The following is a 19,183-nucleotide window of genomic DNA, read 5'->3' as shown; positions in this document are numbered from 1 at the left end:
AAGGGCCTATCCAAACCATTGTGTTGTGGCAACTCCTGTTACATTGGCACCCTAACACACTAAAGCCCTTGTACACATGGTCGAAGATTCCGTCGGAATGTTTCCTATCGGACCGTTTTGTCGGATATTCTGACTGTGTGTGGTCTGCATTGGACTGTTTCCGTCGGAATATCCGACAGACCAACTTTTCTAACTTGCCAGTAAAATTTTCCAACTAAATGCTCCTATCGGACATACTCCGATCATGTGTAGCCTACTCCGACGGACAAAGTGCCACACATGCTCAGATCAAATTCCTAGGCCAAAGCTATTGGCTACTAGCCTGAACGTAGTCCCGTCGTAATGAAATAACATCATCACGTTATGTACAATCGGATTTTCCGACAACTTAGTCCGACCGTGTGTATGCAACATCACTTCCGGACCTCTTCCGGAATGAATCCGTCGGAATTACTCCGACGGATTTGGTTGTCGGAATCTTCGACCGTGTGTACAAGGGCTAAGGCCGCGTACACACGGGCGGACTGTTCGCTCAACACTGTTCAGCGGACAGTCCGCCCGTGTGTGGGCTTTCAGCGGACAGTTTCAGCGGACAGTTTGACGGACAAAGTCTTTCGGAAATTCCGAAAAACTGTCCGCTGAAACTTTGTTTGAGCGAACAGTCCGCCCGTGTGTAGGCTACTTTCGAAATGAGCAAACTGTTCCCGCTCGGAGGAAAGTCTGCTCATTTCGAGCGCGTGTGAAGATAGGCGGGGCCCGTGACGGAGACGTCGCGGGCTCCGCCGCCTGGAATGGACTTAAAGGGGAACCCCAACGCCGAAAAAAATCGGCGTGGGGGTCCCCCCAAAGTCCACAACAGACCCTTGTCCGAGCACGCTACCCGGCCGGCCAGGAAAGGGGGGCGAGCGAGCGTGCCCCCCCCCCCCTGAGCCGTACCAGGCCGCGTGCCCTCAACATGGGGGGTGCCTTGGGGAAGGGGGGGCCGCGCGGCCCCCCCACCCCAAAGCACCTTGTCCCCATGTTGATGAGGACAAGGGCCTCTTCCCGACAACCCTGGCCGTTGGTTGTCGGGGTCTGCGGGCGGGGGGCTTATCGGAATCCGGGAGCCCCCTTTAATAAGGGGGCCCCCGGATACCGGCCCCCCACCCTATGTGAATGAGTATGGGGTACAATGTACCCCTACCCATTCACCTGTAAAATAAAAGTACCCAACAAAAAAAACACAACACACGAGAAAAAATATTTTATTGCACAGCTCCGGGGGTCTTCCGTCTTCGGGGGTCTTCTCGCCGGACTCCTCCGCTATCTTCGTGTAGCTCTTTTGCTAGCGGAGGAGTCCGGCTTTCTTCCTCCCCGCCGCCGGCCTCTTCTCCCGACTTCGGGGGTCTTGTCCCCCTCTTCGGTTCTTCTGCCGGGCCACCGCGCCTTCTTGTAGCTCTTTTGCAGGCGGTGGCCCGGTCTTCTGTCGCCGCTGTCGCCGTCGCCGCCTTCCGTTCTTCTTCTTCTTCTTGTTCTTCTTCTTCTTCTTCTCCAGGAGATGTTGACACGACGCTCTCTCCGGCCGGAATGCCAGAGCCGCCCTGCGCTGCCACTTATATAGTGACAATGGGGCGGTGTCACATGGTATATGTCACATGGGTTGGTCACATGGGTTGATGTCACATGGTGACCCCGCCCCCTTACGATGTCATAGTCCCCATGTGACATCAACCCATGTGACCAACCCATGTGACATATACCATGTGACACCGCCCCATTGGCACTATATAAGTGGCAGCACAGCGCGGCTCTGGCATTCCGGCCGGAGAGAGCGACGTGTCAACATCTCCTGGAGAAGAAGAAGAAGAAGAAGAAGAAGAAGAAGAACGGAAGGCGGCGACAGAAGACTGGGCCACCGCCTCTAAAAGAGCTAGAAGAAGGCGCGGTGGCCCGGCAGAAGAACCGAAGAGGGGGACAAGACCCCCGAAGTCGGAAGAAGAGGCCGGCGGCGACGAGGAAGAAAGCCGGACTCCTCCGCTAGCAAAAGAGCTACAAGAAGATAGCGGAGGAGTCCGGAGAAGACCCCCGAAGACGGAAGACCCCCGGAGCTGTGCAATAAAATATTTTAACCCTGTGTTGTGTTTTTTTTTGTACTTTTTTTCACAGGTGAATGGGTAGGGGTACATTGTACCCCATACTCATTCACATAGGGTGGGGGGCCGGTATCCGGGGGCCCCCTTCTTAAAGGGGGCTCCCGGATTCCGATAAGCCCCCCGCCCGCAGACCCCGACAACCAACGGCCAGGGTTGTCGGGAAGAGGCCCTTGTCCTCATCAACATGGGGACAAGGTGCTTTGGGGTGGGGGGGCCGCGCGGCCCCCCCTTCCCCAAGGCACCCCCCATGTTGAGGGCACGTGGCCTGGTACGGCTCAGGGGGGGGGGGCGCGCTCGCTCGCCCCCCCTTTCCTGGCCGGCCGGGTAGCGTGCTCGGACAAGGGTCTGTTGTGGACTTTGGGGGAACCCCCACACCGATTTTTTTCGGCGTTGGGTGTCCCTTTAAGTCCATTCCAGGCGGCGGTGCCCACGACGTCTCCTTCGCGGGCCCCGCCTACCTGTACACGCGCTCGAAATGGGCGGACTTGCCTCCGCCTTACGTGGGCGAGTCCGTTCATTTCAAAAGTTGAGCGAACTGTTTGGCAAACAGTTCGCTGAAACAGTCCGCTCAAAAAGTGCCGTGTGTGGGCAAGTCCGCTCATGCAAATTTTGAGCGGACTGTTGCGGCAACTGTTTGACGAACAAAGTTTCAGCGAACAGTCCCCGCGTGTGTACGCGGCCTAAGACAACACACTTGCATTGCAGTATGCTGCAACAAACAATGCATTATAATGCTTTGCTTTACAAAATTTAGGTCATGTTCGATTTTTGGCATGTGCATTGGCAGACTATTACTTTTAATGAGCTGTCTTAATCCAATGCACGTTGACCCACAACATAACAAGTGTTAAACCATCACAAAAATGTAAATGGGGCCGAAATTTTTATTGAATAGATTACACATGGGAAATGATTCTTTACAACTGAATTAATATTTCTAAGGCCCCGTGCATATAGGTGAATTAGTGCCATACAATGTAAACTCTGGCTTTTTTTCCAAGCCCGAGAAGCCCAGTTGGTGCATACAATGACGTAAAGAGTGTGTATGCAGAAAGTCTGCGTTCAGGAGTGCAACCATGCAATATACATGAGTTAACACAAGAACTGGAGTTTCATATATATGGGCAGCTGTGTGCAGCACCTAGGCTTTCCAGGTAAGGGAAAAAGCCAGAATTTTTATATTGCCCCTAATGCGCCCGCGTGCATGAACCCTAATTTATCATTAACCTGTAGCAGCCAATTACAAAGTAACATTTATTACTCTATACATTTAAAAGATGATATGTGATAGGTATCCTCTGGGCTACACATAGTGTATATTATTAAATTATTATTATTGAATCAATGCTATTATTATTATTATCAATTCTAATTTTATGGTGTACAGTACTACATTTTCCATATTGTATGTTCACTGTTTGTCCTACCTTGAACTGGCCAATAATGTGCATTTTTCCAGTGCGAAAAACAATAAAACTAGTATAGTTAAAAATGAATTTGCCAGAGTATAATAAACTTGTAGTGGCGTAGCCTCATCTACTACCCCCTCTGAGCTCTCTCGGTCTCCTGCATTGCGCACGCTGTGAAAAATGACTGGAATCACACTTCAGCTTATGAGCCAGTTTCCATTAGCTTTGTAGAAGTGCACATCAGCCACTTAGGGGCCTGGAGATTCTGAAACTTTCCAGTCTGAGCTACCTCCTCTCCAGGCAGCACTAGGAGGGCACATTCGTGTCTGAAGGCCAGCATTAACACCTTTTGTGTGCAGTGCTAAAACGTAGACACAACGTACGTGACACAACAGCACACACGATAAAATGTGGAGAAAATAATCCGCTCTTAACAACGGCATATGAGTGTTTTTCAATGAAGTATTGTCTCGAAGGTTTGGAAGTGGGATTTACATTCTGCCGAGCTTGTTTTCTAAACATTGTCAGGATTCAGACGTAAGACAGATGCTAGCCTACACCCCACTAATCCATGTGAACATTAAATTCAAGTATCACAATACAGACTTTGGCTCGGTTCTATTTTTATTTAAAGTGGTAAAACGCACTTGCAGAGAAGATCGCTCTATTTTTAGGTCTATAAGGGATCATTCGGGGAGTGTGGCAGCCCTTCTGCCCCTATGAAAAGCAATGAATGGGCAGTTCACAGGCAGCAGAAAGCCTGTTTCTCAAAAGGCTGAACCACCACATGCATTGCATGCGGTTGTGCCAAGGCCCCATTCGCTTAAATGGGTTGCCATACTGCCTGCCAAATGCGACAGAGAGTATAAGCCTATATTCACATTTGCCATTTTGGGATCTCATACAGAATCGCTGTGAATGGCACCCAATCATGCGTTTTGAGATTGTAGTTCATGTCTGCCCAAGACCCCAAAATGCCAAATGTGAACGCAGCCTAATTTTTTTCAATCATTTTCTGTTCATTTTTCAAAGCAGCTTGTATGCAGCCCTGAGAAGCTTTATGATGCTGTTCAGGTGCGTGGTCAAATCACAACTCAACTGCCTGCTTTTGCCACTCTCTGGCCGCATATCTAAATTATTATTATTATATTATTATTATTATTATACAGGTTTTATATAGCGCCAACAGTTTGCTCGGCGCTTTACAACATGAGGGCAGACATTACAGTTACATTACAATTTGGTACAAGAGGAATCAGAGGGCCTTGCTCGTTAGAGCTTACAATCTAAATGAGAACTTCCTAAAAAATTACACGTGAAAGTAGATGTAAACCCTATCGCTAAAATCTCATATCATGGTTAACATATCAATGTAATTTCATTTCATGTCATTTTATCAATGTCAGCTTTAGTCTTTTTTAATTTGGCAGCTTTCATTAAACCCAAATATGCGGCCTCTCGATGCCTGGTCCTTTTGCACCAAGAGGCCACATATTTGCATGAATTGCTGTCAATACAGCTGTGCCAAGAGAGCGTGAGCCCACAGTTACTGGCGCCTAACCAAGAATAAAAAAAAAGGAGTTTTTGGATCACATGACCACTGTGATCTTAAGCCCCGCCTCCCAGCGTCATAAAACTCTTAAAGGGTTGCGAGGCAGTGGCATGAAGAGGTTAAAATAATACCTGGTGATTCTGCTATAAATGTCCTTGTTCAGATACTTCCTGTTATAGGGTGACACTGCTTGGTTTTTCTCTCTGAATTGCCTAAATGTTGCACAAAAAAATGATGATCGTTATGATGATAAGTGAAAAACGATGATGATAAGTGATCATTTAATGATGAATCACAACTTAAATGGCTTTGCCTTGCAAAAATATAAATATGCCTATTTACCAACATCTTCATCCATGTCACCACTGCCTGTGACCAAAAATTGAAGTGCTCACCTTCCGGGCAGTCATGTCCAGATCACACCCTATTACCAGGCAGTTCTGCCAGATCGTGCCCACTTTCTGGCAGTCATGTCCCTAATTATACAGTAACTGTCTACTCAATTAATATTCTTTTTTTGAGTAATTCCCTTTCACATAGGTGATCTGATCAAGTCAGTTTTTCAGACTGACCTCATTGGATGGTCCATGTATCCCTAAGGACTGATGGGTTTGAACTGACTGTCACCTACCTCTGATTCAATTTGACATGCTAAAATCAAATGGCAGAGGATTTGTCCTTTGTGTAGGCGGATTGGATCGGATCAAGGTAGTCAGGTGTAAATGGACAGCCGGTTCTTTTACAACCAACCATAGCATAGCAACCAATTTGTTTTTTGTTTTTCAGTTTTAATCAATCAGAAGCTTTCTTCTGGCAGAAGCAGGAGTCCTTAAATCTGATTGGCAGCAATGGACAACACCTACCACCTCAATTTTTCAGACTATGCTCTTTAGAGTTAATTATGAGCAAGACGGAATTGGCACACTCCCTTCTATATTACATGGCAAACAATGTACAACATGTCTAACACCATCTGGCACTACACAGCACACTGCAACTCAAGGAGAGCTAACGTACTATTTGGCACCATTGTTTTCCAAGGAAACGGAATCAGCATTTGCTTGAACGATATTAGCATAGTCAGAATGACTGCTGGAGAAAAAAAACAGCATAAAATTGAACGTTATTACTTTTTTCGGTAAAAGATCTTTGCTCTATGTCCTTATTCTGCAGTCAGACTTAATAAAGTATTTGTTTAAACAGTTACGCAGATGTGATTTTTATTCTTTCTTATTTTAAAGCGTTGAAGAATAAAAGGGAAACCCTGGCATAGAGGAGGACCGAGAGGCAGGCAGCTTCCAAGACACCTCACACACACCCAAAATGCTGATCACTATTACATTCTGCATTAAATAATCATCAGTCTATCTGGAAAGATTTCTGGGAACCGTAATTAAATCCAATCCCACCACTCCCATCTCTGTAAGCTTACAACATATTTCCCATAGTTCATGAGAGAGATTTAAACTCTTTTATAAACCTTATTAACCTTTTCAGGGTAGGCAAGGTGTTTTTTTTGTTTTGTTTTTCATTCTTGAATACATTTTATGCAAAAAGGGGAGCGTCTGAAGTACGATCGCATACCAGAGACATAGCAATGCCATGTCTTCAATACCATTCATACTCACCATATACAGTATATAATACATGTAAATCAGGGTTGTCACCTGTGTGGTCTTAAACTGGCCCTGAAAAGCTAGCCAAAGAGCGCCATTTTTACAGTCTCTAATGTAGCTCTGTAGTATTTTAAATCTGTTGTCAGCACAGGTAGCACCCCTCTGCTCTAGGTAACAGCTGAGGGACACTTATTCATTAACAAGATGACTTATCAATCATATACCTACCTCAGGTATACCCAAATTTGAGAAACCCCAAGTAGGCCACAGCACTGATGGCATACTGTGTTTCGACAGGAGAGAGAGACAGTTCCTAAGGAAGAAGCTGCTGCTGTGCTCTTTCTTTAGGGTGCACTCTTTATTAAATGGTTATGCATAAAATAAAAATGTTATATACATAATAAAAAGGATATAGAAAATCAGATTAAAAACATACTGTATAATCCATAGGTGTGCGCACAGGGTGTGCCAGGTGTGCCTGGGCACACCCTAATCACCCTATGTAGCACAGATTCCACTTGCTTAAACACCTATGCTAAAATCCTAGAAAACAATGTTACCAAAACTGTTAAAATTTCCCTAGCAGACTGAATATTGGCGAAGAGAGGTGGCTCAGAATGAAATCTTGCCTGTTAATCACATTGGTGAGTGTTTACTTTTATCATTCTACGTATCTTTTGATCTTGTGCAAAATAGAATGACCATTTAAGTCTCTGAAGCAGAATTGCTATTATGACTCACTTCTTTGTATCTGATTTCACATATGTTTATATTTTTTGTATTTTAAATCTTTTGTCATCACATGTGGCACTCCCCTGCTCTATGTAACAGTCGGGGAACACTCATTCGTGACAAGGTGACTTATCAGTCATGCCCCTACCCAGGTGTTCCCACCTTTGAAACCCCCCAGGCAGGGCACAGCACTGATGGCATACGGTGTTTTAATAAGAGAGAGAGGCAGTTCCTAAGGAAGAAGCTGCCGCTGTGCTCTCTCTTTAGAAAACCTAGAATGCTCTGCAAGACCATTGTCATGGGTGCACTTTGTATTAAATGGTTATGCATAAAATAAAGATGTTATATACATTTTAAAAGGGATATAGAAAATCAGATAAAAAAACATATAAACCTAGAAAAACAATGGTACCGAAGATTTCCCTATTTCCCTGAATATTGGCTAAGAGAGGTTGGTCAGAATTAAATTTTACTTCTTAATCACATTGGTGAGTGTTTACTTTTATCATTCTACATTTCTTTTGATCTTGTGCAAAATGAAATGACCATTCAAGTGTTCCTAAGTTAGAATGAATTCTAAATATAAATCTGGCTCTGAAGCAGATTTGCTATTATGACTCACTTCTGTGTATCTGATTTCACATATGTTTCTACTGATACTCCAAATGTATTGTAATAGGCTACTCATTCGCTCTCTTCCTTTAAACACGCAGTATTTTATACAGTATTTTATACAGTGCAGCACAATAGTTTGTAGTAACCAATGATAGCTAAGTTGCCAAATGCTTGCATCCGGTTGCTTGATTTACTGAATTTTTGTTATGAGAAATGCCCCTTATTATTAGTTATTAATAGCTTGTTTTTTTTGTGAAAATCAAGACAGATAAGCTATAGGTGTACAATATGGAAGACAGAAAAGTAGATTACCACAACTGTGGGTGAGAAGTCAAACTCATTTTCCTGGGAAGTCTTTGCATATTCTGCATCCAATTGTAATGGAAATTTGTAGGTTCTGTATATAATTGTATTCTATTTTATATGTATTGCACGATGCCCTCACTGTGCACATGGCACTAACAATGTTTTCAGTACATGTTTTGCATTCTTTCGAGTCCTGATTAGAATTAGCCTGCCTATGTAACTCCCCTTGTTACCATAAACGTACAATTGTAATATTAATGTGATACCTACGTAATCATGTGTATAAAAACCTTCAAATGCGTCATAATAAAGGAGAACGGTTATTTGGAAAGATGCTGAGCGTATCCGTTGTGTCTGTTCCCTACTGCAGTAGTTATTATTAATTTGGAACCACTAATTAATATGAGGATAGGAGTTGCCTATCTATAAAATATCCATTTCACAATTGTATTGCCACTAGAGCTCAGTTTGCACATTCTGCCCCTATGCAAATTGTTTTGTATCAACCTTCTCCTACCTTGCCCTTTTCACTCCAGTTGATTAAAGAGGAAGTAAACCCTGATGGGTTTACTTCCTCTTTTTTTTCCTGCAAAGGTAAAGCATAATGGACTACTATGCATCGCATAGTAGCTCATTATGTGTCACTTACCTGACACAGGAGCCAGCGAAGTCGCCGCTGATCCCTGTAGTCCGCCGCATCCATCTTGCTGGTGGCGTCTCGCAGCTCCGACCAATGACAGCGGCGAAGCCGCGATGACGTCACTCCCGCGCATGCGCACGGGAGTCGCGTCTCGCAGCTCCGCCGCTGCCATTCGGCGAAGCCGCGATGACGTCACTCCCGCACATGCGCACGGGAGTCGACAAATTAGGCAAATCCATTCTTGGACTTGCCGCATTTAGTGCGCCTGCGCGCCGCTGTCTACGGCGCATGCGCCGTAGACAGCGGTGCCCATTTTCGGGCAAATATCTCCTAAACCATATAGGTTTAGGAGATATTGCTTGGACCTACAGGTAAGCCTTAATCTAGGCTTACCTGTAGGTCAAAGTGGTTTGAAGGGGTTTACTTCCTCTTTAACTAGCCATAGCATGGCAGTAAGATGGTTACATATCATAACCATGAAAGGCCAAAGTGGAAAAATAAGAGAAAAAACTTGCCCACTTGTATGTCACTAAACCTACAGCCAATGACCAAGAGAGTTGAGCAAACTATCATTCTAATTTGTTATTACTTTGGTTCTAGGTGTGCTGGGTGAGAGTAGGTGGACTGTACACACACTGTACAATACTCCACCAACAGAAAATGCACCAACTTTGCATGGACAGCAACAATGAGGACCTGGCCAGATTGCACTGGGAAGCAAGGAGGTACTCTTAAACCTTTGATTACACACAAAAATGTCCTACTGGTCCTGCAACATAATGCATAGGTGGCTGTGTGCTACCCCTAAAAGCCCTACTGTCTAGGGCACAGCCTGAATTAGCTGTGCTAAAATCAGGCCATGATTACCATGCATCTCCAATTATTTGCAAAAAACACCAATGTCCACATTAATAGAATTCCTTTTTTGGGATGAGAGAGTGGAGTTATTAGAAAACCAGCAGTAATCTGCTTCTGTTTTGCACGCTTATTTTTGAAAACATAAAATCAGAGATGTATGCATCCATGCTGTTTGTTGCAGGCATTGATCTGAGGAGTGTTGGATAACATCCAGAATGAAACATAGCTGAAGTTTAGGGAGAGTTCACAGACACAGCTTAGGGGAACAGATGTTAATTAAGGTATCTTCATAGCTTGTGGTGCAATCCCAGACAATCCTGAGAGTTTGCAGATGAATGGAGACCTTTCCCTGGGGACATTAGGAGATAGTCATTCCGCGTTTACTGAAAGCAATATACAATTCAGGACACTAAGGTCACTGGTTTGTTTTTCATGGCAAAAAGCATATTTTGCTGTGTCTTATATCAGTGAGTCTACATAAATTCCCAACAAAACCACTTTCCTAAGATAAAAATATGCAAGAGAAAATGCATATTTCAGGAGTGACTGTATTTCTCTGAGTAAGCATAATATGGTGATTATAAATATACTCCAAAAATTCTCTGCACATATGGAAGTAGTCATAACAATGCTACATTAGTACTTTACTCTAAACAGCTAAAAATGGCTATGCATTAAAATATGGACTATATTAGCACTTTTTAAGCATTAACAGCAGTAGACAAACTACCGACAAAGTAATTCGGTTTGGTAGCACTTCATCTCCTTCCAACCACAGGTTTTTCTTATGTTCAGGTTTTATTTTTTATCAGTGTGCATAGCTAATACATAATAAAAAAAAAGACTTTCTGAAATATAACTTCTGAATCAGCACCTCCATGACCTGATCTCAACAGAAATTGGCATGGCTGCCATTGTAAAACCACTTGCATCCATAGGCAGCAGAGAAAGATACTGTACATAACTTGGCATAGGTAGTAAAAAAGTCTTGACACTTGACTGGTTTGTGATTGCAGAACATAAAAAGGATGCGTTCAACAAACCCACAGTGTTTGCTATTACCAGTTAAACATAATAAGTGATTTGTAATAAAGCACATCCATCTGCTGGGATTGAAGAGGTCCCAAGATTCCTCTGCACGGTCATACAGCAGCTAAGGCTATTGAACAGGTGTAACTATTATTCCTGAATAATGGTCCAAAATGATAGGATGATAATACATCCACATATACCACATATTTAATTGAGAAGGGTTTAATAAACACTTGGATAAAGTGAAGTGCCTTTCAAGGCCTTGTAATTCACCAATTTATCAATAGGAATGTATAGGACTATCGAAAGAGTGTGAGTGTTTTACAGCTTCCTTCATCAGTCAAATAACAGGAGGGCTTATTTCTTGAATATTAGCATAAAATACATTTAGAATTCAGGACTTATATGACAGAATTCTAAGAGGGACTGAAGCTATTCTGAAGGCCCAAGATGGCCCTATTGCTTATTAAGTTTTCACAAATATATACAACCATAAAAGTTGATGGTTTTAGGCATAGTAATAAAGGCTGCAGCAGCCACAAGTGAAGATTATATGCCTCCAGAGGGCTTACGCCTCGTACACACGATGAGATTATCGGATGAATGACGAATGCATGCTAGTTTCCATATAAAAAATGAAGAGGTTACTAAACTTACAAAGATTCTCATACAACAGAATAAAAATTTGGAAGTGATGTAATGTGTAGTATTGTATTTTCAGATTAAAACTATGCTGAATAAATGAAAATCTTACGATCTGGTATTGTACGAGAATTTTTTTTGCGTTTGTCCCATTGGATAATTTTGCAAGAATTGTTGTGATCAGCGCTCAAAAAGCTGTGTACTAACGATCAGATTATCGTATGATCACTTCGAAATCTGTATTTTTTTTCTGATCGTATGTACGGGCCTTTACAGGGAGCATCTCTACCACTTTTGGTATAACCACCAATTAGCATAGACAACAGGAGCAATGTTTGATATGCTTTGAGAAACTGCACTAGTATGTGTGTTTATAATTGCCCAAATAGCGTAAGGGTCACATAAACATTGGTACAGGCAGCTCAGGGTAGAGAATGGGATAGATGCTATTTATGCAAGTACACCAATTCACACATCTGTATAAAGACTAACAGTTGGTTAAAATATAGATTTGAGGTTTACATCAAAGCTGACGTCATGGTAAATCATATACTCTTTGTGACAAAGAGCAATTCAAGTTTGGTGGAGCATCTTCCAACCTCCTTGATTTTTGCTCATACAGTACATCCTGTACAGCTTTCTGAGTCACTGACTGACTAAGAAAAAGCATGCAAAATACGGATTTCTACCTTTTCTCTGACTTTATTTATTGGTATACTTGATCCTGATTACTGGCTACTGGGTGAACATACAGTGCCTTGAAAAAGTATTCATACCCAATTTGTCATGTTACAACCAAAAACGTAACTGTATTTTATTAGGATTTTATGTGATAGACCAACACAAAGTGGCACATAATTGTGAAGTGAAAGCAACATGATAAATGGTTTATAATTTTTTTTAACAAATAAATATCTGAAAAGTGTGAAGTGCCCCTTTTACTCTGATACGCCTAACTAAAATCGAGTGAAACCAATTGCCTCCAGAAGTCACCTAATTAATAAATAGAATCCACCTGTGTATAGTTTAATCTCAGTATAAATACAGATGTTCTGTAAAGCCCTCAAAGCCCTTCAAAAATGAAGGCCAAGAAACACACTAGACAGTTCAGGGATAGGATTATTCAGAGAAGCAGCCAAGAGGCCCATGGTAAATCTGGAGGTGCTGCAGAGATCCACAGCTCAGGTGGGAGAATCTGTCCACAGAAAAACTATTAGTTGTGCATGCCACACATCTGGTTATATGGAAGAGTGGCAAGAAGAAAGCCATTGTTGAACGAAAGCCGTAAGAAGTCCCATTTTCAATTTGCCAGAAGCCATGTTGGGGACACAGCAAACATATGGAAGAAGGTAACTTCTTTAACTTTTTGACCTAAAAGCAAAACTCTCATCACCTTAAACACACCATCCCCACTGTGAAACATGGTGGTGCCAGCATCATGTTGTGGGGATGCTTTTCTTCAGCAGGGACAGGGAAGCTGGTCAGAGTTGATGGGAAGATGGATGGAGCCAAATACAGGGCATTCTTGGAAGAAAACCTGTTAGAGAGTCTGCAAAAGACTTGAGACTGGGGCGGAGGTTTACCTTCCAACAGGACAATGACCCTAAACCTACTGCCAGAGCTACAATGGAATGGTTTAGATCAAAGCATATTCATGTGTTAGAATGACCCAGGCAAAGTCCAGACCTGAATCCAACTGTGAATCTTTGGCAAGACTTGAAAATTGCTGTTCACAGACACACTCCATTCAATCTGACAGAGCTTAAGCTATTTTGCAAAGAAGAATGGACATAATTGTCACTCTTTAGATGTGCAAAACTGGTAGAGACACACCCAAAAAGACTTGCAGATGTAATTGCAGTGAAAGGTTGTTCTATGAAGTATTGACTCAGGGGGGCTGAATACAAATGCACACCACACTTTTCACATATTTGTAAAAAAAAAAATTGAAAACCATTTATCATTTTCCTTCAACTTCACAATTACATGCCACTTTGTGTTGGTTTATCACATAAAATCCCAATAAAATACATTTACGTTTTTGGTTGTAACATGACACAATGTGGAAAATTTCAAGGGGTATGAATACTATTTCAAGGCACTGTAACAGGCTGTCAGCTAACATTTTCAAAAAGAAGTCAGAAGCTTCTCTCTCCACACAAGTCTACTTTAAGCTTTTGACACATAATATTGGCATCTATGTCTCTTGCTTTTTAGTTTCCATGGGAGGAAACAGGGAAAGTGTAGTAAAAATGTTCATGCATTGTACAGTTTATTAGACAAAAGAGAATTCTTCAACAGTAGCATACTTTTCTTCTTAGACAGAGCAACATACATAAAAAAAAGTCCAGAAACATTCTTTCATTGACCAGGAAAAGTCCTACTCTTTTCATATTAGATAAGAATGGTACTGGTCAAAACTGCTCCCTGTGGACTGTGGTGTCTATGGCCTTTGGAGCAATGAGGCCCTCTGAGAGGAAGCCATTGAGTGATCCTTAGCTCTCAGGCTTGTTTTTTTAAGGTGCATGGCCTGTACAAATATCTACATAGTAAAGAGACCTGCAATCTGCATGACAGAAATCATAGGCTGTGCATTAAAGAGACCCTGTTGCCTGTCCATTAATTTTAATATAAATCCTCCAATAAGATTACGTGTGTATTTAATGTAATGTGTGCATATTATTTACCAGTAAAAGCCTCCCTTTGTAGACATCCATTTTAGAAACTTCTGCTAGGCACTGCTAAGTTGATTCCCTTGTTCGCTTGTCCGATTCCAGGACTTGGTGGTGTCTAGTGATGACTAGGGCCTAAATACAGTGGTATACCCTCATTCACTGACTGGATCCCATGACTGAGTGATGCCTAGTGATGACTAGGACCAAAATGTAGTGGTGCACCCTTATTCACTGACTAGATCTCATGACCGGGCGGTGTCTAGTGATGACTAGCACCTAAATACAGTAGTACACCCTCATTCACTGACTGGATCCCAGGACTTGGTGGTGCCCAGTGATGACTAGGGCCTAAATACAGTGGTACACCCTCAGTCACTGACTGGATCCCATGACTGGGTGGTGCCTAGTGATGACTAGGTATAAATACAGTGATAAACCCTCATTCACTGACTGAATCACATGACTGGGTGGTGACAAGTGATGACTTTCAGTGTTTGAAATATATGACGACTTCTAGTTCCAGTTTCATCCATAGAGTGCCACATTTTCCTGCCGTATAGCACAGGGCTCTGCTGTAACAGTATGTTTTTCACGTTGTATCTACACGGGCAAGGTGAACATTCCCTAATAGAAAGTGTATATACAGTATGTATGTGGCTTGTTTCACTCCTTGCTGTCTGTCACCTTGAGAAAGGGGTACACCATGGTCCCAAAACATTGGTGTGTTGTGATTTACTCATCATATTTGTACATTACTCTTGCAACAGGACCTCATTACAGTCCTGAGGTTTTTATTACCTCCTGTGCCCTCGTTAGGTTCCCCCTCTCTATTTGTCCTGTTTACAGTTATTACTGGGAGTGAAAGACATTTTGTGTTGTCACCAGTACAACAATAATGTGTAAATCTTCCAATGGGGACATTCATTTTGGTGAGCCTGGTGACCACCAGGGATTCCCTCCATTTAGAGTGATTTCCTCCTGCTTCCTTTTTTAGTTATGGGACAGGAAAATAAGGAACGTATCCCCAATGGAAGACAGATGGAAAATAAACTGAAAGTAGTTATGCCCTCCCTTATGCCGCACACGACCAGACTTTCCATCAGAATAAACTCTGGTGGTCTTTCTGATGGAGTTTCCGACGGATTTCCGACCGAATGGACTTGCCTACACATGATCAAACCAAAGTCTGTTTGTTTCTAATGCAATGAAGTACGACGGGACTAGAAAAGGAAGTTCAATAGCTGCCCTTGTGTCGTATTTGGTCCGTCGGAATAGCATACAGTCTAATGGTTTTCCTGATAGGAATTGATTCCGTCAGAAAGATTTAAAACATGTTCTATTTCTAGGTCCGTCAGAATTTTTGAAGAAATAATCGGAATCGGAATTGGAATATCCGATGAAATGATTCCGTCTGACCTTTTCTGCCGGAAAGTCCGGTCGTGTGTACGCAGCATTACTCTATCCAAAATGTAAAAAAAACGTTGCTCTTAGTTCTATTTTATTTGATTTTTCAAGCCCCTGTGGAAAAATTAAAAGTCAGCAGCTACCAAACAGAGCATGGAAAAGGGCTCGGTTTAGCCTCTGATCCCATGAAGAAAGTGGATCATTTTCTAATGATGCACAACAATGTGATGAACACTGAGAGCAAGGCTTGGACTAATTCTTTGTATAAAGACAATTAAGATTCCCTTTTTGAGTGGCTGAAAAGGTGTAATAATAATCTTGTACAGGTTAATCGTCAGAGGAAATATGGTGGCCCTCCTGCAGACTGGGTTGGATAAGCTCCTCCTCTTGGGATAGAAATATTTATCAACAATCTTCCTCGAGAAATCTATGAAGATAAATTGATTCCACTTTTTCAGACGGATGGATTATTGTATGAGTTTTGTCTTCTGATGGCTTTTCTAGTGGACAGATTACACAAGTGAAAGCCAAACAGCTGAAAGATAGCATGCAAATGTACTTTATGTGCCGGACTGTCTGGGGTGGGGTCCCTGACTAATCAAAGCTTGGGTACCTGTCTGTTGATTAGCTTACTGTTAATTAGATCACTGTTTACTCAAGGTTAGATGTACTGATGATATTACTGTTTAAAGTTTGCGTTTAGGATACTGTGATCAAGTTGTTATCTAATTTTGTGTGGTATTAATTCTGTGTGAATTTCCAATATAGGGTTCCAGTTTGCACCTAAGCTAATGTCGTCTAGTTCTTGGGTGCAATTCTAAGCTATAATACCTGGTTCCTGGTTCCAAAGTGGAGGAAGCCACATTTTAGCAAAGGCATTCAGATGGAGTGCCAGGCGGTCCATAACAGGTAGCATAATTATAAATTTGGAATGTATGTTCCTTGCTAAAGGACATTATTTTTATCAAGTTAATATTGGTAAAGTTCTACTTTAAGCTAGCCGTAGATGGCTAGATTTTCTCATCTACGCTAACAGTGTGGATGGAGGAATTTCCACTGTAGGCTATTGTATTCAGACAGCCATGGGTGCAGTGGCTACCTGAATTACTGGACAGTGACCTATTAGATACAGTCACTGTTTAGTTATTTAGGCAGGCAACTGTCAATAGTTTACCACCCAGTTCAATCGATTTTTAAATCAAGTTTTTCTGAGCTCGTTGGTGCTTGCAGAGCCTCCTACGACTCAACTTTTGGCTGAATTGGCAGTAATGAATGAAATATGAGCCATCTATGGCCAGCATTAGAGAGAATTTAAAAAAATAAAATGTGACTATTACTGAAAAAAAAGCCAGTAAATACAAATATAACAAACAAACTCACATACCATTTATTTTGGGCACTGTTCCTGAGAACATATTATATAAAAGACAGATGTTGTCTCAATAGGATAGGAAATATTCATTTAACATGAATAATCAATTAAATAGCCAGAAACCCTTGGGCTACTTCTTTTTTTTGTGAATATTAGCTAGCAACAGGAAGATTTAAGCATCAGAATAGACAAACATATTTCTGCAGGTCCATAAACAAACACGCAAACATTGTGCAATCCATTCATGAAAATAGCACTAAGGTACAGAATTGTTTAAGCTGGGATGTGAATTGGAGAATGCAGTTTTCATCATTTGATCATCATCGAGACTATGTTGAGAGGCAATATTACATGGCTGGCCAATCCCCAGACGACGTCCTATCGTGACGAAATGCGTAGGGAGGAGCCTGTGGTGGTGACGTCATTACGTTTGATATCCGGAGATTGATGGGCGAACGGAAGCCTGTGGAGACGCCGCAAATTCCGAGACTATCTGTTTACTATTACGCTGGTTGAAGATGATCCATCTTGTAAGTGCCATTCTCTTACTTTATTAAATTTTGCAAAAAATACTACGCTATGGAAGCCATCTCTGTTTTTGTCTCATGAGCGAAACAGTTATTTCCTCAGCTGTGGAAGCCGGTATAGGTTGCGGGGGAGACCTGAATCTTTTCCCTAATGCTTGGTGAGACTATCTTTATGGTAGTCATCTGCAGCTGGTAAGAGGCTTTGATACTCACTTTGGTGAGATTCACCTTGGATTTGGGATCATTTCACTGCCAACTTGTTTGGAGCAGCATTTGCACTTTATGGACTTCGTTTCATGTATTAGTTTGGGAACTTTTTGTTCACATAATATCATGTGATTTTATTAATGCACTGTTTTGTATTATTTAGTGATCACATTGCTTAATTTATACACATTTTTCACAGTTTTTTACCAATTTTTCTTTTTCTTTTGGTGACTGCTTTAGTTTTCTTTCTAAGGCCGCGTACACACGGGCGGATTGTCTGGCCAACTTAGTCCGCTGAACCGTGTTTCAGCGGACAATCCGCTCGTGTGTGGGCTTCAGTGGACTTTTTCAGCGGACAGTCTGACGGACTTAGTCTTTCGGAATTTCCGTAATTTTGTCCGTCCAAACTTGGTTTTGTCCGTCCAAACTTGGTTTCAGCGGACAGTCCGCTCGTGTGTAGGCAAGTTGGACGGACTAAGTATGGCGCATGCTCAGAAAGGATTTACACGGCCGAAGGTTGCGTTGCAGTGTATTGGATGTCGTTTTTCTAGTCCCGTCGTACGTGCTGTACACGTCATCGCGCAAGCTTTCAGCGGACTGTCTGTTCATCGTGTGTGGTCAAGTCCGTTCATTCAAAAGTTGAACGGACTGTCTGTCGGATTGTCTGACGAACTTAGTTGGGCAGTCAATCCGCCCGTGTGTACGCGGCCTAAGAGTTTTTTCACCATTACTCTTAGTTTCACAAAAAAAAAAATAATTATAAATAATAATTTACTTTTTTTTTTTATATTTGTACAATATTGTATACAATATTATTTTGAGTGCTTAAGTGGGAATCATTTCAGCTTTATGCCAATTGTCAAGGATTTTTCACTAAAATCTTTTTTATTTATCATTAATTAGCACTGCACTTATTTTTTACTTGTAATATTACATGGGCCAATTTTTTTACACATTTTTTACACATTTCAAATTTGACGAATACGGGTGACAACTTTATCATTCGAGGAACAAAAGTAACAAATTCCTGTGGAAAACCCTATGGAGTTCTTGTATTAATTATAATATGGTGTGCATTGATATTTCCTTCAGTTTTGTTATTTTCCTAGTTTTAACTTAGTTCATTGGCAGAACCACTCCGCCTGACCTTCTTCAATGAAGATGCTGGGTGGAATTTTTTTTAGCCAAACAGTAGCTGTAACCAATCAGCTACAGCCACAGTTTGGGTATTCTGGGAGCCGGCGATGCCAGCTGTCAGAATGCAATGGCTGGTAGCGGGAGGTATTCACGCTTGATGGGAGAAGCAATTGATTCCTAAAAATGTTTGACCTGTCTTATGCTTCTGGTTTGGATACACGTGAGAGATGAGCTCCTACAGTAACTGTCCAGAGTTTAAAGTGATTCTAAAGGAACTGTCTGGTGTGTTTCTTGGCCTTCATTATGCTGTTTGTTCACTAAGGTTCT

At 42.0% G+C, this 19,183-nt stretch overlaps 1 protein-coding gene across 5 annotated transcripts in view; it reads right to left on the bottom strand.

Annotated features, from left to right (window-relative positions):
• HDAC7 (histone deacetylase 7) overlaps window positions 1–19,183 on the bottom strand; it is a 462,267-nt gene that overhangs the window by 379,202 nt on the left and 63,882 nt on the right. The window contains exon 2 of one of the 5 annotated variants that reach the window (XM_077483761.1): window positions 5,225–5,305. The exons of the other annotated variants lie outside the window; for them this stretch is intronic. The gene's annotated coding sequence lies outside the window, so the exon portion shown is untranslated. The remainder of the gene's footprint in view (window positions 1–5,224; window positions 5,306–19,183) is intronic. 5 annotated transcript variants of the gene reach the window in all.

Source organism: Lithobates pipiens, unplaced genomic scaffold, assembly GCF_037356315.1.
Source record: "Lithobates pipiens isolate NorthernLeopardFrog02 unplaced genomic scaffold, aLitPip1_a1.2 Scaffold_16, whole genome shotgun sequence".
NCBI lineage: Eukaryota > Metazoa > Chordata > Amphibia > Anura > Ranidae > Lithobates > Lithobates pipiens.
This window is presented reverse-complemented; position numbering and strand designations above follow the sequence as displayed.